The sequence below is a fragment of the Capricornis sumatraensis genome, chromosome 13 (genome assembly GCF_032405125.1).
Source record: "Capricornis sumatraensis isolate serow.1 chromosome 13, serow.2, whole genome shotgun sequence".
NCBI lineage: Eukaryota > Metazoa > Chordata > Mammalia > Artiodactyla > Bovidae > Capricornis > Capricornis sumatraensis.
Window position 1 is genome coordinate 78241224 of NC_091081.1, and position 23098 is coordinate 78264321.

General features: G+C 43.9%; 1 protein-coding gene across 2 annotated transcripts in view; it reads right to left on the reverse strand.

The window, feature by feature from the left end:
* Positions 1-23098, reverse strand: part of CNKSR3 (CNKSR family member 3) — a 103592-nt gene that overhangs the window by 42955 nt on the left and 37539 nt on the right. The window lies entirely within an intron of this gene.

Consider the following 23098-nt stretch of genomic DNA (forward strand, 5'->3'; position numbering starts at 1 on the left):
TGCCACAGTGACTGGCCACACTATTCTACCCACCCACAAGTGATATCTCTGCCCCACTATTTTGAAAGTTTTGAAAGTGGCAAAAACTTTCACCATTTGCCTCCTGATAAGATGTAGAAAGAGAAACAGTCCCTAATAACCATTTGGGACTATCGGATACCTGAAGGAGAAACTAAGACAAAATTAATTTCATGGTAACAAGTTACTATGGTAACGAGTAGTTACTAGTAACTAGTTCCTATGGTAACTAGTCAGAACTAACCCACCCTCCCTGAAGAGACATCTGTCTAACAGAGGGGTTCTGTCACACAGCAGCGAGTTTGTGGCAAGTATATAAACCCACCTCCACTGTGATGGCCTCGAGCCGCAGGTGGCCTCCATCGCATGTGAGTCAAGCAGGCAGTGGAGGCCACACCAGCCAGCAGGTATGGAGGGTAACCATCCAGGGTACCCAGGGCAGTCTGCAAGGGGGCAGAGTCTATCTGCAGTCTATCAACAGTGATAGTCCTAGAGACAAGGAGAGCCTCCTTACAACCCTATTCCCATTTCATAGATGACTAAATCAAGGCTCACAGAAATTCTGTACCTTGTCCACAGTTACATAGCTGGTACAATGCCAAGAGAACATTTCGTTGGCCATTTTCTTCAGCCCAATATAGAAGAAAAGAGCACGAATTCAAATCAAGATTTGTTGACTCAAGCCCCGATCCTTTTGCATTCTACCCAAAAAACATGGGACTATAAAAATTCCTCTCCAAGCATGCTCCTAAATAAGGAGTAAGGTCTAATCACAGCTATTAAAACAGAAGCATGGAAACCTAGGGGTCCTGAGAAGGTACTTCACATTTCATTGACCCCCAAAACTGGGAAAGTATGAATAAAAGACTAATCACGGTGAGTTTTACCCTAAATGACTCAGCCAGTTTCAGGCCAGATTGATTCAATATCTTACACCCTCCCCTCCTTCAGAATGTTCTCTTTCCTTGCCTGCTCTTAAGCTTTAAAAGGAATTTTTGGTCTAATTTGTCATAAATGTTTAGGACAATTATATTAAACATTTAAACCCTGTTACAGCTGAATCAATCTTCCCAAGATACATATGTTGAAGTTCTAATCAGCAGTACCTCAGAACATTACTGAACTTGGAGGTAATGTTTTTAAAGAGTTCATTAAGTCAAATGAAAAGTGATGACCAACCTAGATAGCATATTGAAAAGCAGAGACATTACTTTGCCAACAAAGGTCCGTCTAGTCCAGGCTATGGTTTTTCCACTGGTCATGTATGGATGTGAAAGTTGGACTGTGAAGAAAAGCTGAGCACCGAAGAATTGATGCTTTTGAAGTGTGGTGTTGGAGAAGACTCTCGCGAGTCCCTTGGACTGCAAGGAGATCCAACCAGTCCATTCTAAAGGAGATCAGCCCTGGGTGTTCTTTGGAAGGAATGATGCTAAAGCTGAAGCTCCAGTACTTTGGCCACCTCATGCGAAGAGTTGACTCATTGGAAAAGACTCTGATGCTGGGAGGGATTGGGGGCAGGAGAAGGGGACGACAGAGGATGAGATGGCTGGATGGCATCACCGACTCGATGGACATGAGTTTGAGTGAACTCCGGGAGTTGGTGATGGACAGGGAGGCCTGGCGTGCTGCGATTCATGGGGTCACAAAGAGTCAGACATGACTGAGCAACTAAACTGAACTGAACTGAAGTCAAACGAGGTCATATGGGTGAGCCCACACCCACTATGAAGGAGGAAATAGAAACTGACTCCAGTATTCTTGCCTGGAAAATCCCATGAACATAGGAGCCTGGTGGGCTACAGTTCATGAGGTCACAGAGAGTCGGACACGACTGAGCGACTAAGCACAAAAACCCAGTATGACTGGTGTTCTTATGAGAAAAGGAGACGTACACACCCAGAGAAGAGCACGTGAAGACATAAAGGGGAAGGTCTCTACAAGCCAGGAAGAGAGGCCTCAGAAGAAACCATCTCTGCGAATACTATGATCTCAGACTTCTGGCCTCCAGAATTTGGAGAAATTAAATTCCTGTTGTTTCAGCCACCCAGTCTGTGGGGCTTTGTTATGACAGCTCTAACGAACCAACACAGACCTACTGATACTTTACTCCATGTTCATCCACACGCGATAAACTTTTTCCTAAAATAAACAAGGCCCAATGACCAACAGAATTACAATTCACGTTTACTGTGCCAAGCAAGTTCTTTGCTCAAAATATGAGAATGAGACCGGCTCACATTATTTCTCATGTGCAGAATAAACTAGTCCATTACACTTAAAGTGAAGGACCACATGCACCATAGGTGTTCATAAAACTCTATCCTTTAATAATAAGTAGAAATAAAGATGAGGTCGGATTTCCTTTTTAACTGTGAAGAGTTTCACTGAAGAAACAAGATTTCGGAAACAGCTTCAGAGCATTAAGGAAATATTTTGGACACAAAGAAGGCTGATATGGAAGATGTAAAGATGTTTCTGGATAGGACGAGAGAGAAGTGAAGAAAACAGCAGAACATTTGCCTGCAAAAGGTCCAGAATCTCCTTGAGGATTCAGAGGACTATAAATGATTTGACCTCAACTAATCAAAAGATCCTCAAGATGTAGTAGAATTCCCAAGTAGAAACACCATGCGGTTACCTGCCCAAATACAGAATCTAGAGCGACTTAAAGACTCCCCACTGTGGAAGCAATCTAAATGCCCATCAAAAGACAAACGGATAAAGATGTGATACACACACACACACACACACACACAATGGAATATTCAGTTCAGTCGCTCAGTCATGTCCGACTCTGCGACCCCATGAATCGCAGCACACCAGGCCTCCCTGTCCATCACCAGCTCCCGGAGTTCACTCAGACTCACGTCCATCGAGTCCATGATGCCATCCAGCCATCTCATCCTTGGTCGTCCCCTTCTCCTCCTGCCCCCAATCCCTCCCAGAATCAGAGTCTTTGCCAATGAGTCAGCTCTTCGCATGAGGTGGCCAAAGTACTGGAGTTTCAGCTTTACCATCATTCCTTCCAAAGAACACCCAGGACTGATCTCCTTTAGAATGGACTGGTTGGATCTCCTTGCAGTCCAAAGGACTCTCAAGAGTCTTCTCCAACACCACAGTTCAAAAGCATCAGTTCTTCGGTGCTCAGCTTTCTTCACAGTCCAACTCTCACATCCATACATGACCACAGGAAAAACCATAGCTTTGACTAGACGGACCTTTGTTGGCTAAGTAATGTCTCTGCTTTTGAATATGCTATCTAGGTTGGTCATAACTTTCCTTCCAAGGAGGAAGTGTCTTTTAATTTCATGGCTGCAATCACCATCTGCAGTGATTTTGGAGCCCAAAAAAATAAAGTCTGACACTGTTTCCACTCCTTCCCCTTACTCGGCCATAAAAAAGAATGAAATAATGTCATCTGCAGCAACATGCATGAACTTAAAGATACTAAGTGAAGTAAGTCAGAGAAAAGCAGATAAATTATATCACTTATATGTAGAATTTTTTTAAAAATGTACAATGAACTTTGAAAGAGACTCATGAAAACAAAGTTACAGTTACCAAAGGGGAAGGGATAAATTAAGAATTTGGGATTAACAGACACAGTACTATAAATAAATAACCAAGAAAGACTTACTGTATAGCACAGGGAACTATATTCAACATCTTATAATAACCTACAATGGAAAAGACTCTGGATAGGAATAGAAATATACATATATATATGTATAACTGAATCACTTTCCTGCACATTCGAGACTAACACACCATTGTAAATCAACTATACCTCAATAAAAAACTTTAAAAATAAAGAGACTTTCCCCTCAAGGGACACATATATTGAATATGCTATGTTTTAAATAGTATTGTCTCCAGTTTTATTATTCCAGTACATCATGGCCTATTGTTCAGTTATCCTATTGTTTAGAATACAATTAAACATTCACAAACAGCCAAATCAAACTATTATGCAGTCCCACAAAGCAGGGGAAAATCCCCAATTTAAAATGAACCGGTTTTAGAATTTGTAATACACCTTGCACTTTAACTTATTTGTCAAATGTATCTATTTACCAGTTCTTTGCTTCAAGGAACTTACAGAAAGTCTAGCAGGGCTGAGAGAAAGACATAATTACACAAAATTAGATTAAAGACATTTCATTTATACAAATTAAATTAAACACACAATTCAATGTGAAAAGAACCACGAAGGAAAAGGATAGGGTTCCCACAGGATGGAAGCTGCAGGGAGAGACACCCAGACACCCCCTTATCCTTAAACCTGCAAATAATCCTACACTCTCAAAGAAATCCCAAAGGCAAAAAGGAAAAAAAAACAAACATCTCATGATTTTTAAAAATACTATTCTCTGATTTATATCAGAAAAGCCGAGAGGGCAGCGGTTAAGAGCCCAAGTCCAATCTCAGTCCACTTCCTGCTAACTGGGTACCTGGAGCAAGTTTCCCAGTTGGCTCACTTGTAAAACAGAGATAATAACACTATCTACCACCCAACTCTATCCTTCTGGAATAACTGTTCTTTGTCACCCCGTTTTGTCAAGGTCTGTTGGCCTTAATTTTAAAGCTGGTTGATACAAGTGGTTTAGGTATAGCAGTCCGAGTTTCGGTAGTAACACCATGTTTGTTTGAAACACAGGGTGTACTGAGTTTTACCTCAGTTCAAGGACTGAGGAATACTTTTTGCTTTATCAGACAAGCCCTTGACCCACTGGCCCTTCTTAATGAGTCAAAAGAACAACCAGCATCTCTAGAAGGAGAAAAGGAGGTGATTCTGTTGCTGACCACCATGTTTGGTCTCCCTAATCAATAGAAATTGATAAGAGATCAGACAAGAAATTCAGGAAAGGCTTTATTGGGGCCCCTGTTGCAGCAAGGGGAGCAAAAACAGGTAACACATCCCCTTGCTCCCTCCCTGAGGCAGGCAAGCTGGTTCCTTACATGGAGGGAGGATAGGGGCGGGTCCAGGGGTGGCTTGGAGGGGAGGCTTAGGTGGTTTGCCCACCACTTTGGTGCTGCTGTGTCCTGGAGGCAAGCGCAATACCCGTTTTGCTCCCAGCTCTTCAGAAGTGGCAGCTGGGAGTTTTTCGTCTTTTTGTATCTTATTGTCCATAACTTGCCCCAATTGGGCATGCACATGGTTATTTTTGTCCCTTCTAGTTTCTTTGTATTTTGTTGCTCCAGCAGATGTTTATCCAAGCACTGCAGCAAAGGGTCCCTGGTCCCAGCCTGTCTCAGCCCCAGGGACAGCCTGAGACAAAAGGGCACAGCCAGCCTTTGCACCTGCCGAGGCCCGATGGAAGCACAGTTCCTCCCTCTTAACATGGAAGAAGCCAGTTTCCTCCCAAGCCATTCTCTTTCTCCCCTATCCGAATATCCCGTATCCACTTTGAGGAGAGAAACTACAGCCATGACTTCCCTTTTTCGGCTCAAGATCCTCTGTCTTCCCCTACTGATCTGAAAAGGACGAAAAGCAGAATGAACTGCACGCTGAAGGTAACACAAGCAGAAGCTAACTCTTACAAGGGGTGAACTGAGGCTTTTAATCTAATCATGACCAAATCTAAGAGAAATATAGTATCACATCTCATGTTAATGAATAATCACACATTAAACAGGTATCTGCTTTGTAATTTTTTTAAAAAATATTTCTTACCCTTTTGGAAATGTCTATTTCTTATATTGGGGCTTCCCAGGTGGTGTTAGTGGTAAAGAATCCACCTGCCAATGCGGGAGACGAGGGTTCCATCCTCGAGTCAGGAAGATCCCCTGGAGGATGGCATGAGATTTCTAGCCTGGAGAAGCCCCATGGACAGAGGAGCCTGATGGGCTACAGTCCATAGGGTCACAAAGAATTGGATACGACTGAAGCAACTCAGCACATTTCTTATATTGAAGGCAAAAGGAGAAGGAGCCAGCAAAGGATGAGGTGGTTAGACAGCATCATTGACTCAATGGACATGAAGCTGAGCAAACTCCAGGAGATAGTGGAGGACGGAGGGGCTGGCATGCTGCAGTCCATGTGGTCCCAGAGAGTCGGGAACAACGTAGCAACTGAACAATAAATTTCTTATATTAGGTTTCATAATATGCACGCTAGTCCAGCAGAATGTGTACATTACTTAGAGTTAAGTGTCCATGTATTGTTGATGTGCGCCCTGGGAAAGCACCATCAAAAATCTGAAAGCTACAAGGGCTTTCCAGGAGGGCCAGTGGTGCTTCCACTGCAGGGGGCACAGGCCAGTTCCTGGCTGGGGAACCTAAGACCCCGCATGCTATCCATTGCTATAAAAAAGAAAAAACAAAGAGTCTGAAAGCCACAGATCTCTACAATGATGCCTCCCAAATTCTTTTAACTAATGTAAAACTCAACACAATTCAAACCTGAACTCTCCTCATCTTTCTCATCAAGCCTGCTTCTCCCCCACTTTCATCATTTCGGTCAATGACTCCTAGACTTACAGAGTTGTCCAAGCTAGAAAGTGGGAGCCACCCTCCTCCTCCTCCTCCAGATTCTTCATCCCCAAGACTTCCAGTCTTCAGGCCTTTGAGTTCTCTCCATCTCAATGTTGAGTGGCCCTCCACTAGAGCCCCTCCATCTTATCTTATTGTCACAGCTGCCTGGGTTTCTACACTCATCTAGAAACTGGTTGCCACAGGCAGTCGCTTCTTCCCCTTAGTTCAGCCTCCACAATCCCACCTGAGTGAAAATCATCCTCTGCTTAACAGACCCAAATCCGTGAGCTTAGCAGGGCATTGCAAGACTTTCAGGAACTGACCTCTTCCAAACACCTCTACAATCCCACTTTTCTATAACATTCCTCCTACTGCTGATGATGGAGAAAACACCCCCTGAGTTTCTCTGAAAGGAACAAAGGTGTAACTCAGATACTGGCAAATACAACTGATGGGCCAAATCCAGCCCACTGCCCAGTTTGGGAGGTAAAGTTTCATGGGAACACAGCCACGCTCTTTTGTTTACATATTGTCTCTGGCTGCTTTCGAGATACAATAACAGAACTGAGTAGTTGAGACAGAGACCAAATGCCTCCAAGGCCTAAAATATTTACTATCTGGCCCTTGACAGAAAAGGTGCGCCAAGCCTTGGTATAACCAACAGCAGCAGCAAGTAGTTCAGAGGGATGATAAATCTGCCACCTGGAAAAACAGACGAGACTGGGAACGGGGTAACTCTGATTCTTTTCTTTTTGTATTTTTAGAAGAATCACTTATATAATTACACCGAATTAAAAAGCAGGGAAAAAAAATGTTATCTCCTTTCCTCTCACCCCAAAAAAGTCCTGAACATGTTTTAGGAGACACTTTACAATTTTTTTAATGATTTTATTTTGACTTATTTATCTGGCTGCACCAGATCTTAGCTGTGGCACAGAGAATCTTCAGTCTTCACCGCAGCGTGTGGGCTCTAGCTCCCTGACCTAGAGATCAGGAACCCTTGCACTGGGAGCATGAAGTATTTACCACTGAACCACCAGGGAAGTCCAGACCTCTTACAATTTCTATCCACTTTATATACAACAAAATTCACCCCTTTTCAGTTTACAAGTCAATGAATTTTGACAAATACATACAGCCATGTAATGACACCTCAGTCATGATGTGAACATTTCTATCACCCCAAACAGTTGCCTTGGGCCCTTTTGCGGGGTCAGTTCTTTCTCCAGGGCCCCTGGTCACGAATGCCTTGCTTTCTAATGAAGGGAACCTGATTTCTCAGCCTGGCTTTGGTCCCTGTCTGCCGTGCACAACACTAGCAAAATCACTTATTTCCAGTTCTTGGGCCCCTCGTGCAAACTAACAGACTTCCATTAAAACTGACACCTCCACACACTTTTTACTTGCTTAAATATAATTTGAAGAAAGAAGACCAGAACTAAACATAATGTCTGAAAAGAACTCTCAGGGGTGGGAGGGAGGTTCAAATAGGAGGGGATATATGTATACACACGGCTGATTCACCGTGTTGCACAGCAGAAACTAATACAGCATTGTAAACCAGTTATCCAATTAAAAATAAACTAAAAAAATAACAAATTTTTTAAAAGCTCTCTCAGTACTTTTCAGATCTGAAAGTCTACACTTCTCCACTTAGTACTGATACCTGTACTCACAGTTGCAGAGTATAAAGAAGGAAATAAATTGCTCAGAAACCGAAATCCCAAACCTCCTTAGAGCCAAAAACAATCATCAAAATGAATGAATGAGAAAAACTCCATCAGGGTTTCTGCCCTCATTAGAGCTGTGAGTATACGAAGTCATGCCCAAGGCTGCCAGCGCCTTGAAAGCAGAAGCTGCTTGAAATCCAAACACATTCAAAGATGCAGCCACAAGGATTCTAGCAGCTCAACTGAGAACCAACAAAGCCTCTTCACTATGTTCATGGGATGAAGCAGCTTATTTTGAGGAGGAGGGACACTCTGCTAACTAGGGTAGGGAGGAGGGGGGCGGGTACCAAGCTGAAAAAAAATAGAAATACTGAAGACAAAACAAAAGTCTGTGCTTTTCTGTTTACAATAGCTAGGGCATGGAAGCAACCTAGATGTCCATCAGTAGACAAATGGATAAGAAAGTTGTGGTACATATACACAATGGAATATTACTCAGCTATTAAAAAGAACGCATTTGAGTCAGTTCTAATGAGGTGGATGAAACAGAGCCTTTTTTACAGAGTGAAGTAAGTCAGTAAGAAAAACACCAATACAGTACATTAATGCATATATATGGAATTTAGAAAGATGGTAATGATGACCCTATATGCAAGACAGCAAAAGAGACACAGATGTAAAGAACAGACTTTTGGACTCTGTTGGGACTCTTTTGGACTTCTCTGTGGAAGAAGGCGAGGGTGGGATGGTTTGAGAGAATAGCATTGAAACATGTATATTACCATATGTGAAATAGATGACCAGTCCAAGTTCAATGCATGAAATAGGACACTCAAAGCCAGTGCACTGGGACAACCCAGAGGGATGGGATGGGGAAGGAGGTGGGAGGAGGGGTTCGGGATGGGGGACACATGTACACCCATAGCTGATTCATGTCGATGTACGGCAAAAACCACCACAATACTGTAAAGTAATTAGCCTCCAATTAAAATAAATTAATTTTTTTTCAAGTCTGTGCTTTTAAACATTTAGGAGAGGCTGGTCCACACATCATGGAAGAGCTGCAAAAGAATGTAGCTTTGATGTCTTATGGAGAAGCAACCAAAATAAGTACTTTGTTTCTAAAGCAAACTAAATTTTCTTGCTAGTAACCAACCTCTTCTAAGACTTACATCACTCTGAGGACATCAGAAGATGGAACCAAATAGCCAGCCAACTCCTTGGGTTTTACTATATACATGGAGGATTTATGACTAAAACAAAACTTGGAAATAGCAAATATATCCATGCCAGGATAATTTAAGAAAGTGAACATAGGAGTTCAAGGATTCAAGTTACCCAGAAAACAGCAGTCAGATGAGCTGCCTTCATTTGAGGTTTATGAACCAGGAAGGAATGCAACTCAACTGAAGATTTTCACCAGGAAACTCTGGCTTCCAAGATGCAGGTCTGGCAACTTCTCCCCTGCCCCCACCCCTACCCAGACGCTGCACAACTTCTGATGCTGTGAAAGGGCAGCCTGCTATGCCCCCAGCATCCTGAGTCCAGCCTCAAAGGGGAGACCAGAGTGGGGATAGGGGAAAGGACAGAAATTACGGTTGTCTGAAACCATCGTTTGGGGAAGATATTTATACTGCTCTAAATCACTGAAAAAGCACTGACATGCGAATCAGAATTAACCAAAGAACTGATGGTCTACAGGGATGATGAAAATTCAGAATATAATAACAGCTCTGATGGCTCACCATTGTATTCCCCTTCCCTTGCCCCCAACCCCCAAAAGTATGATAAACTTGAAAGATAACACCGAGAGCAGGAAAGAAATTCAACAGTGATGTAGATGTCTGCAACTGTGTGTGTACATACACATACATATAACCATTGTTATTAAACAAAGACAGCAAGGCAAGTTTTCAGATGCTAAAAACAAAAACAAAATTGTGAAGATGAACACAAAGCAAGCCACAATACTCTGGGGTAAAAGAAACGTGAACTTTCCAAGGCTGGTGTTGTAATTCAGTAACCAAACCACTGTATCCAATTCTGGAACCGTGGACCAAGAGGGGAGGGAGGGGGGGGGCAACACGTGAAAGAGGAGAAAAGAATTTACTGTCCTTTGCCCAGTAAATTATACTCTTCACCACCCCCAGCACAGTTTATTTTTCCAAAACTATAAATTAGATTTGGTCTAAAAACCAAACATTGGCTAAAAACTATTGTCACTGGCATGCTTACCCCGAACCCAGGGAAGAGTTAACCAGTTTCCTAGACACACAGCAAGTTTAAGTTCATGGTACTACAGACGAGCCACTCAAGAGTGTGGACCAGGTGGTGGCCACAGTAGCAACCTGGAAGCTTCACTCATCGCTTGAGTGTCAATACCACCCAGGAGCAAATTCTACCTTGAGGAGATGAACACGCAACACAATCACCTCCAGTTTGCCTGAGTCCATTGAGATTTCCATGGAAAAACTACAGTCTGTCCAACCCTCTGGGCTTCCCAGGTGGTGCAGTGGTAACGTAATCTGCCTGCCAATGCAGGAGACACAGGAGATATGGGTTCGATCCCTGGTTCAGGAAGATCCCCTGGAGGAGGAAATGGCAACTCACTCCAGGATTCTTGCCTGGAGAGTCCCATGGATAGAGGAGCCTGGTGGGCTACAGTCCACATGGCCACAAAGAATTGGACACGACTGAGCAACTGAGCACATGTACACACACACTCACACACACACGTGAGCCATGTGAAAGGACAGTACTGAAGCCTGTATGAGATTGGAAGACCGAAAGGTTTTGTTACCCTCCAGAGTTCTTGGCCTCCTTCAACAGAAATTGATCAAAGGCCAGGCAAGGCTTTATCGGGCCCCCTGCTGCAGCAGGGGGAGTGAGAACAAGCAGCAGGGTGAGGATAGGGGTGTGTCCAGGCGTCGGGCTGGAAGGGTGACAGGCGGCTTGACCACCCCTTAGGCGGTGTTGAGGGCAGGGGGCAGGTGCAGTATCTGCTTTTGTTCCTGACCGCTACTTTCACTCTGGGCTCTTCAAAAGGGGCAGCTGGGTTTCTCGGTCTCTTTGTATCTTCTTGTCCATAATTTGGCCCAGTTGCTCAAGCATGTAGTTATTTTTAGTCCCATACAGTTTCTTTGTATTTTGCTGCTGGAGGAGAGGTGTGTCCAGATGCAAACACTGCAGCAAGGGGTCCCAGGTCCCAGCCTGTCTCAGTTTGATGCAAGAAGCTGACAATAACAGTAGCTGATGAAAGGGATGTTTACATACAAGGAGAATGGAGAAAGGCCCGCACAGCTGTGAAGTTGGTGACAGATGCCTAGGACAATGGAGCAGGTTTGTCAGGCAGCATCAATCTCTTTTAAATTTGTTTAATAACAGCTTTATTGTGAACTATGATCTACAGAACCTACAATTCACCTACGATTCGCCTATACAGAGTGTACAGGTCAATGAGTTCAGGGATATTCTGCAACCATAACCACAACCAAATTTACATTTCCAATCCTACCCCCTCTAAAAAAACCCTATGGACCCCTAAAGTAGTCACTGCCCATTTCACCACCCCACCCCCACCAGTAAGCCAAATGAACCTACTTTCTGTCTCTCTGGGTCTGCCTGGCTATTTCACATAATGGAGTCTAGATATTGCACATAAACTGGGTCATTTATGTTTTTTGGTGCCTGACACCTTTCACGTAGACTAACGTTCCCAAGACTCATTAAAACCTTCTCAACACATGTTACTCCCTTGCTCCAAGTCCTGCTGGCTCCCATGGCACCTGGGATAAAATCCATGGCCAGCAAAGTCCAGACTGGTCTGTGTGGGCCCTGCTTGCCTCTCCAACTTCATGTCCTGCCGCATCTTCCCCAGACCACCATGCTCGACACGGAGGATATCTGGTCCTTTCTACCTCAACCCCTGTCCCCGTGATGCTCCTTGAACCTGGAATGCTGATTCCTCCTCATCCCTCATCTCAGCTCAGATATCACATTACAGGGAGACCCCAGGAGGGAAAGGAGCCCCATCACCACTGTTCGTCACTGTACGTCCTGTCTGCTTCCTTCCTAGGACTTAGTGAGCCTGTGAGCATCCCTTTGTTCATTAGTCTGCATTTGTCTCTCTCTAAAACATGGGGCCCGGGCATGCCTCTGTTGATGACCCACCTCAGATACTGGCTGGATAAGAGAGAAAAAATAAAAGAAATCCTGGCTGAGGTTGAAGACCCCAACTCCAAAGGGGTGAATGGTGAAGGCTGTAGGACCCCACCTCCCTCCATCTGCCATACTCCTCTGAGGGACCCCGTCTGGCCCTCATCTCCTCATCTTTCTTTCTGGAACCCCCTCAGACCAGAGCTGTGGACATTCCTGATATTCCTGATGGGAAAACCCACACAGAAGGTCCTAGCCCTTGCAGCTGTGGTGTGGCAGAGGAAGACTCTTCTGGGTTCTTTCACACAAAATCGCCACAAGTTTTCCATAATTGTGGCTTGAGAAAATGTCCACTCTGGTTTCCTGAAGGATTAAAGTGACACTTTCTCCTCATTCTCCAGGAAAATCCCAATTTTTACTACTCTCTGGTAAAACACGAAATGTCCCACGTCCTGTGCTACTGAGTGACACTGATCTCATAAGTCGTCAGCTTGCAAAGTCACTTTTATGTCGTGCCAAGTGAAGAGCATGCAGGCCTGTGGCTCCAAGTCTTGGGAGCTGGGGGACCTCAAGTAGACCGTGTCACCCATCCCTCAACATGCAAAGGCAGGGGCTGGAAAGCTGGCCCTATTTCTAAAAGCGCCGCATTTCTACGATTCTCTAGTCTTTTGTTTTTGTCTTCAGTGCGTGGCTTATAGGATCTTAGCTCCCCAACCCGGGATTGAACCCAAGCCCACAGCAGTGTAAACGCCAAGTTCTAACCACTGAACTGCCTGAGAATCCCCATACAATTCTATAATCTTGGGGCTTTCCTGGTGGCTCAGACAGTGAGGAATCTGCCTGCAGTGCAGGGGACCCAGGTTTGATCCCTGGGTCAGGAAGATCCCCTGGAAAAGATAATGGCAACCCATTCCAGTATTCTTGCCTGGAGAATCCCATGGACAGAGGAGCCTGGCAGGCTAAACTACATGGAGTCCCATGGATCTTAGGTCACCAGCTTCTTCTTCCCATCCTCAAATTAGTAAAACACCACCATCATCCAACCCCCTGTTAAAAGAAAGGGCAAGGGCTCAAATACCAAAGCTAGTCAGTCAGTTAGTTTGATCACTCAGTCATGTCTAACTCTTCATGACCCCACGGACTGCAGCACACCAGGCCTCCCTGTCCCTCACCAACTCCTGAAGTTCACCCAAACCCATGTCCATTGAGTCGGTGATGCCATCAAACCATCTCATCCTCTGTTGTCCCCTTCTCCTCCTGCCCTCAATCTTTCCCAGCGTCAGGGTCTTTTCAAAGGAGTCAGCTCTTCACATCAGGTGGCCAAAGTATTGGAGTTTCAGCTTCAACATCAGTCCTTCCAATGAACATTCAGGACTGATCTCCTTTAGGATGGACTGGTTGGATCTCCTTGCAGTCCAAGCGACTCTGAAGAGTCTTCTCCAACAAAACAGCTCAAAAGCATCAATTCTTCAGCGCTCAGCTTTCTTCATAGTCCAACTCTCACATCCATACATGACTACAGCTCCCATCCAAAGGACAGGTAGTTAGCACTATTAATACACAGTAACTAACATGGGGAAAACTTTTTAATACCTTATAAGATCATATGGGCTTCCCTGATAGCTCAGTTGGTAAAGAATCCACCTGCAATCCAGGATACCCCAGTTCGATTCCTGGGTTGGGAAGATCCCCTGGAGAAGGGAATGGCAACCCACTCCAGTATTCTTGCCTAGAGAATTCCATGGACTGTATGTATAGTCCATGGGGTCGCAAAGAGTCAGATACAGCTGAGCAACCTTCACTTTCACAAGATCATAAGGACCAGAATGAAGGCGGAATTGTAAAGTGTATACTCCTTGCTTTTGTATTGTATATAATTTAAGGACTGGCCCTGTGCTGGCTCAGTGTGGACTCGTTTAGGATGCAGTGTAACCCACCTCCCTGGATCCACTCCCCGCTCGTGAAGCCGGGCCAGCAGCGCCCACTCTGTTGATGTCTCATTTCCTAACAACACTCTAATAAGACACAGGTGAGACAAATTGTACTTTTATCCTAAGAAATTTTAAGTCTTTCCTAGCTCTCCCGTTTTTTAAAGTGACTCTGGAAACCAGCCTTTTAGGCCAGTGATGACTGTAAGAGGATAGCAATACACCAATAAAAACAACTGCCTTTAAAGAATTAAATATCTGTAGGATTCACCAAACTCTCTCTACACCTATATTTCCCAGATAACTTTTCAAAACCTTGAACTTAAGAAATCTCTTTTTGAGATCAAATAAAAATAGGGAAGACCAGGCAGTATAGTTCAAGTTTTCTGCATGCCATTAGCATCCCAGTAAAAGACAAAGGCAAAGAGAGTAAATACAACAAAAACAAAGAGGAAGGGAGAGAAGGGGAAAATGAGAAGTAGCTGTCAGTGCAGGGCAACACTTAACTGTATATCCTAAGGGCGACAGAGAAAAAAAAAGATATGCACCCCAGTGTTCATAGCAGCACTGTTTACAACAGCCAAGACATAGAAATAACCTAAATGTCCATCAACAGAGAACGGGTAAGGAAATACGGTATACATATACAACGGAATATTACTCAGCCATAAAAAAGAACAAAATAATGCCTTTTGCAGCAGTATGGATGGATGTAGAGACTGTCATAGTAAGTGAAGTAAATCAGAGAGAGCAACAAATATATCGTATGATATCGCTTACATGTGGACTCTAAAAAGTGATACAAAGCACCGGGTGGAGCCCCCCGTGCTATACAGCGCTTGCCGTTAGCCATTTATTCTACGTGTGATAACGTGTCTGTTCAGCGCTACTCTCCCCTTCCCCTGCTGTGTCCAAAGTCCACTGTCTATGTCTGTGTCTCTATCCCAGCCCTGCAAGAAGGTTCTCAGCACCGCTTTTCTCGAGTCCACCGTGACAATCTAGAGCAGTGGGATGGGGTCGGGGGTGGGGGAAAGTTCAAGAGAAGGGGACATACATATACTTATGGCTAATTCACACTGTTGTACAGCAAAAGCCAACACAATATGATAAAGCAATTATTCTCCAATTAAAAACACTTTTTTTAAAAAGTGATACAAATGAACTGATTTACAAAACAGAAATAGACTCATGGACATAAAAATCAAATGTACGGTTACTAAGGGGGAAAGGTGGGTGGGGAGGGATAAATTAGTTCAGGATTAACAGATACACACAACTGTGTATTAAACAGATAAACAGCAAGGACCTACTGTATAGCATGGGGAACTATATTCAGTATCTTGCAATAACCAATAATGGAAAGGAATTTGAAAAAGAACAGAAATATATTTACATATGTATAACCAAATCACTTCTCTGCACACCTGAAACTAATGTAACACTGTAAATTGACTACACTCCAATTTAAAAAACCAGCCAAGTAAACCATAGGGACGGGGAGAGGGGGGAGACTGTGTATGTTACGCTTTCTAAGCAGAGAATGGCTTAGTTCACTGGGCTCCTGTGTGGACTTGCATCTACCACGGAATCAAAAACAAAGAGAAGCACCTGCCCTCCAGAAGCATGGGCAAGCACGAGCAAAGATGGTGCAAAACCTGGGGAATGGCACAAAAGTGCAGGGCTCTACCGCAGCCTGGGACCCAGGCTCTGCTCTCGGGGCAAGACGGGAGAACTCCCAGGAAGAGACCCTAGCGGGGGGAGAAGAGGAGGAGGGAGAAAGATGTGCTGAGCTGTGGCCTTGCACTTGTATTTTCTTACACCACCAAGAAAATGTAGGGGTGCTGCTCCATGAACAAGAGTTAACTGCAAAGAGAACAAGCAGGACACGGAGGCAAGCAGGCAGGCTCAGTAAGTTCCCTCCATGCAAACGAGCTCCACTGCAAGAGCACATTCGTAAGCCCAACAGAGTTAGCCAAGGAATCCATCTTAACACAATCATGTCTATACAGTACCGCACTGTAACAGGTTTATAATACTTTTCACCTAAATAATACATAAAGAAAAACCAACCAGAAAAAAATAAAGAAGACATTTCTAATCTTACAGACCAGCACAACAGCTGGCATATAGGGGCTGGCATCGAGTGAACAGGCAAGAAGAGTTACTGCCTGGAGGAGAGACAGGAGGCAGGAGATGGTAGAGCGAAGGATCATCAGCGACGGAGAACAAGTTGCATTTCACTCATGCCTGACACTGATGGCACAGCTTCTGGTTCCTCACTGGATTCAGTTCCATCTACCCCTTGAAAACATGATCAGGTGATGTCTGGGTAGCCCTGTACTCTATCCAGTCATCGTCATCATTGTTGTAGTGTACAATAAAGTACACAAAAGCACAACCACCTGCAGAGGATGTACACGTGACAGTGTTTGCCAGACACGTGACCTAACTTACATGATTGAACTTGCAAATGCACGTTCTTATCTTTGACAGTTTGCAACTTGAAAGTGCATATATAGGGGACTTGGGCTTTCCTGGTGGCTCAGACGGTAAAGACTCCACCTGCAATGTGGGAGACCTAGATTCGATCCCTGGGTTGGGAAGATCTCCTGGAGGAAGGCATGGCAACCCACTCCAGTATTCAATATTCTTGCCTGGAGAATCCCCATGGACAAATGTACCTGGCAGGCTACAGTCCATGGGGTAGCAAAGAATCAAACACAACTGGGAAACTAAGTGCATACACACACACTTAGGGGACATACTATACTGGAAAGTAAAGAGAGAGCTGAGGCTTTGAGAAAGAGGAACTGCAGATTCCCGATGGCTTCTCTGTTTCCACTGAGGGCCCCAAAAAGCCTTGACAATCATCATGGAGACCAGACCTTAAAGAAAAAATGGCTACTGAAATCTTTTTCAGGGGACCCTCCTGCCTCATCCTCCCCACATCCCACCACACCACCACCACCCGCTGCCCGGAAGCTCACAGTATTTGACTCCAATCACCTCTATCCTTTCATCAGCCTGTTTCTTATTTTAGAAAAGCATGGTACTACCAACAAAACACGGGCTTCCCTGGTGGCTTAGACGGTAAAGAATCTGCCTGCAATACAAGAGACTCAGGTTTGATGCCTGGGTTGGGAAGATACCCTGGAGAAAGGAATAGCACCCCACTCCAGTATTCCTGCCTGGAGAATTTCATGAACAGAGGCACCTCGTGGGCTGAGATCACAAAGAGTGATCTAACACACATACGCACCAACAAAACACAAGCTTTCTGCTCGTGAGTCCTGAAACAGTGACATTTCCCTCAGAACAATGAGTTCATTCTATCTGAGCCAACTTCGATCTATTCATTTAGCATCAACTATTCACTGCCTGGGGCTTCCCTGGTGGCTCAGATGGTAAAGAATCTCCCTGAAATGAGGGAGACCTGGGTTCAATCCCTGGGTTGGGAAGATCCCCTGGAGGAGGGCATAGCAACCCACTCCAGTATTCTTGCTTGGAGAATCCCCATGGACAGAGGGGCCTGGAGGGCCACATTTCATGGGGTTGCAAAGAGCTGGACACAGTTGAGCGACTAAGCACAGCATAGCACATTCGCTAGCACCCATGTGTGGAGGGTTTGCAAATGCCTGCAGCGTGCAAGGGTTTCGGGGGTGGGGGTAGTCTCATGAAATATATGGTCAACAGGTGGTCCTGATGAGGGCCAGCAACTGGAGACACCACCTTCTTCCACAGTCGTCATGACAACTGTTCAGTCACCCAAGCAAAAACCACAGGTCAGATTCCTAAGAGGGAACCACTTCAGATGATTTCATAAAAGGCTTATGCCTGATGGGAAAATCACACCTCCAGATTATCTTTCTATTGAAAACGTATTTAATTTGAAATTGATTTTTATAATTGTTTATTCTTTATTCGCTTATACTATATACCATACCATGTGTGTCTATCTATAGCTACACATGTAGATACATACACATAAGTGACACTATATATACAGATATACACACATACACATACATATACATATGTGTGCCTGCTCAGTCACTTCAGCCGTGTGTGACTCTTTACGAGTCTGTATGTATATGTATGCTTCTGTCATTTTCTACTTTTTCGTAATATAGATATATACACAGTATATCTGGCAGTATAGATTTATCCAGAAGACCAGAACAGTGGTCTGTCTCAGAACAGTGGCCTAAGTCTCAGAATTTGGTTCCTAGAAGAGCACAGGAAACGCTAAGGGCCTACACTACACCGGATGTTCTACAGGCTTCTGCCAGATCTTTACCCAGCTGACTTTCTCAGGTCCTTCTGGTCTCAACTTGATGTCACCTCTCAGAGAGGTCCTCCCTGACCACCTAATCTTTAAAAGTCCAGAGACATGTCCCAGTCACTTCTATCTTACCATCTTATTTTCTTCTGAAGACATCACTCTGAAAGTGCCTGCTTTACTAGCAAATGGCCTCCTGTCAGGCTCCTCTCTCTAAAACCATCTAAAGCCTACGAGTTGGAGTCCTTATCTATCTTATCACCTGCATGACTCCACCTCCGAGAACATTTTTGCTCCTACGAGGCACTCAGTAACTGTCAAATGAATGAAGAATGCATGGATCCACATGCTGCAAACAAAATATGAGGAAAGAACGGAGAGACAAAACACAGCAGGCATAGAGTCAGACAACCCGGCTTAAAATCCAGCTTGACTCTGCTATGCGTCCAGGGCCAATTATTTAACTTTTAGACTTCAGTTTCCTTAGCTTTGAACTAATACAACAAGAAGTATTGAGCTTGAGAGTACTTTGTAAATTATGAATTATTCTATCATTGTTATGAAAGACATCTTGAGTGAATATCTGTAGTGGCACCAATGAAAAGGTTCATGAGAATACATCTGTAAATGAGTTAATTTGGCAAGAGAGAACTTTTCTCATCTTCTGAATTAATCATATTTTTATTAAAAAAATTTTAAGTGTAAATTTCAGTGATATTTAGTCTGTTCAAAAGGTTGTGTGACCACCATCTAATTTGAGAACATTTCCATCACCCAAAAAGAAAATCCCATACACACTGGCAACCACTCTCCACCCTCCCTCTATCCAAATTCTCCAGTCACTAATCTATACTCTACCTCTATGGATGTGCCTTTTCTGGACAGTTCTTATAAATAGAACCCTACAAGATGTAGCCTTCTGTGTCTGGCTTATTTCACATAGCACGTTTCCAAGGTTCATGCATGTTGCAGCATGCATCAATACTTCATTCCTTTTTATGGTTGAATAATAACCCGTAGTATGGATATACTATATATTATCTTTAATTGATTCAGCAGCTGATGGACAAATGGTTGTTTCTCCTTTTTGGCCATAATGAATAATGCTGTCGTGGGCAGTCATGCACAGGTGTCTACCTGAGCATATGCTTTCAAATCTCTTGAGTATATACCTAGGAGTGGAATTACTGAGTCATACCATGACTCTATATTTTAACTTTTTGGGAAACTGCCAAAATATGTCCCAAAGGAATTGCACCATTTTTCATTCTTACTCTGAATTTATGAGGGTTTTGGTTTCTCCATATCTTCACCAACACTTACTATTATCCATCTTGTTTTAGAGTCATACTAGTCAGTGTGGTGTAATATTTTATTGTGTAATCAGACTTTAACATCCAAATTATTAATAGGTCCTCCAAAATAGAATACAAATGCCAGATAGCAGGAAAAAGACTAGATGATACCAAGGCAATGTTCCCTAACTTCAGTCATTCAAGAACCACCTTAATGATTTTGTCAACCCTGGATGCCATTTCTACTATTACATACTTCATTTTTTAAAAGTCAGTTCACTTTTCACTTCATTTTTTAAAAAGTCTGTAAATCACTACTATAAATTAGTATCACTTGCCACAAGCAGAAAGTATCATAAACATTATAATGAAAACAAAAAGCAAAGTTAGCTGGCTATTCATCTCCGAGGGCTTGCTTCTTCATGTTAAAAGAGAACTTGCAAGGAATGGGTGTTGAAAAAAGGCTAACTACAAAGACAGTTCCCTTGACCTGTCAAACTCTAAAATCATCTCTAAGACTATCATGGGCTCCTCACTTTGAAAAAGTCTACTGCAACTTTTCAGGATATACCTTTCCTGAAAGAGGTCAGGAAATGAGTCCCATCATGACGATTAGATTGGAAGGGTGTTAAAGGACTGCTCCCTAACAGCTGTCATATTTCGGTAGCCTGTTACACTTGGTTGAGGGGTGTCCCTTCTCTGTGTTAACAAACTTTGTTCAAATTTCCAATAAGTTGGCCCATACTCCAGCTGCAAGCACCTGGCCCTCCAAGCTCCAACCAAAACAACTTTCCAAGCAAATAGACGTAATGCGAATTAGAACTAAAGAGCATCTGCCCCGGGCAGACAAGTCCAGACAGCGCGACCAGTAATGTGACAAAGTGCCTGGAAGAGCCTGACTGACGGCGCTGGCCCCGACTGCAATGAAAACACAACGCCTGATTGTGCTCAGGTACACTCAACCTCCCTCTCCAGGCCCGACACGTGCACTATTTATGTACAAGTGAGATAAAAACAGTCAGTGACAGCATATTCAGGCACCTCCAGGTTTGAAACCTAATTATCGTCCGTCATCATCCAAGCTTCCCAGAACACTAAATTGCATCTTACTTTAAGAGGAAAAGAAGGAGCACTCCATCTGAAGGTTTCCTTTGCCTCTTTGGGTACTCCAATCCACCCCTCAGATCTCAGTTCAAACATCTCTTCCAGTGGGAATATTTTCTTGGCCCTCAATACTGAATCCCCTTAGCACGCATCTCCCAGCACCTTCGCTTGCCCCTCATGGCACATCTCGCTTTATCATTTAGTATTTGCATGCTGGTGTCTGTCTCCCCAGCAGGACGAGCTCCAGGAGGACAGGAAGCAGGTTGGTTTTGTCCATCATTATTCCCGCAACAGTTCAGCCAGTTCTTGGCACAAAGGAGGTGTTCAAGGATTATTTGTTCAATGAATGAGTTCAAATAATGTCAAAATTTTGTTATATAATGTAAGGCTTGCCTATGTTTACAAATAGAAGGGGGAAAAGTAGAAGCAGTGATAGATTTTATTTTCTTCGGCTCCCAAATCACCGCAGACAGTGAATGTGGCCATGAAATTAAGACACTTGCTCCTTGGAAGGAAAGTTAGGACAAACTTTGACAGTGTATTAAAAACCAGAAACATCACTCTGCTGACAAAGGCACATAAAGTGAAAGCTGTGGTTTTTCCATTAGTCATGTATGGATATAAGAGTTGGACTATAAAGAAAGCTGAGCACCAAAGAATTGATACTTTTGAACTGTGGTGCTAGTGAAGACTCTTGAGAATCCCTTGGACTTCAAGGAGATCCAACCAGTCAATCCTAAAGGAAATAAGTCCTGAACATTCATTAGAAAGATTGATGCTGAAGCTGAAGTTCCAATACTTTGGCCAACTGATGCGAAGAGTTGACTTACTGGAAAAGACACTGATGTTGGGAAAGACTGAAGGCAAAAGGATAAGAGGGTGGCAGAGGATGAGATGGTTAGATGGCATCACTGACTCAATGGACATGAGTTTGAGCAAACTCTAGGAGATACCGACTGACAGGGAAGCCTGGTGGGCTGTAGTCCATGGGGTTGCAAAGAATTGGACACAACTTAGTGACTGAAAAACAACAATGTTTGCAATGACCATCAAAACCATGTTTCAAAAAGACCAAAGGGCACAGGACAGATGTTCTTCAACTTCCTAGCATTTCCTGCTACTGGACTGCAATCCATTTCTTTCCATACAATAGAAGCCTCTCTTTCTTTCACATAACTTCCAAACAATGAAATTAGGACTGGAGTCTATCAGTGAGCCTTTATAGGGACCTGCTGGTCAATGATGGACGAGCTGGCGACCAGGGAGGGAAAAAAAGGCACAAAAACTAAAATTTACAGAATGTTTACAATGCGTCACATACTCTTTCTTTAATCTAAAAAAAAAATAATTCTTTTTATCACGCGAGACAACTGAGACTTGTAAAATGTAGCAACTTGCTCAGTCACACAGCTAATCAAAGGTCAAAAAGAAGCAAGCGTGTGGTTCTCTGTGAGCTGAAGAAGTTACGTGAGTGCCAGATAGGTGATGCAAGCTGTGAGCGTGCTCAGTCGCTCAGTCGTATCTGACTCTTTGAGACCCCATGGACTGTTGCCCACCGGACTCTTCTGTCCACAGGATTTTCCAGGCAACAATACTGGAGTGAGCTGCTATTTCCTCCAGGGGATCTTCCCGATCCAAGGACCGAACCCACATCTTCTGTATCTCCTGCATGAGCAGGCAGATTCTTGACCGCTGCACCACCTGGGAAGCCCAATGCAAGTTGGAAAAGGCCTTAAAGAACAGACAAGAATGAGCTGAAAGAGGCAGAGGAGGGCATTATAATACAACTGCTTATAAGAGCTAATAGATAGGGACCTTTGCCATGTGCCAGGCACAGAACTAAAGTATCGGCACACATTACTTCACTGGTTCATCATATCAGCTTTATGCACTGGCACTACTATTATTCCCCTTCTGTGGAGTACAACTGTGGCTTCAGAGAAGTGACCCAACCAAGGTGAGACAGTGGGTAAAGTGTCTGAGAGCTGAATCCGGTTGTACGAGTTCATGTCAGAGCACGAACCCCTTCCTGAACCTCCTACCATGATACTGAGAGAGAACGGTGTGAACTAGGGTCCAGAGGAGGAAGGAGGAAGTTATGCAGTGAGTGCCTTCAGTGGTGTCTACTATTTGTTAGGACACAGCATGGAGCATAGTGAACAGAGATGAATCGCA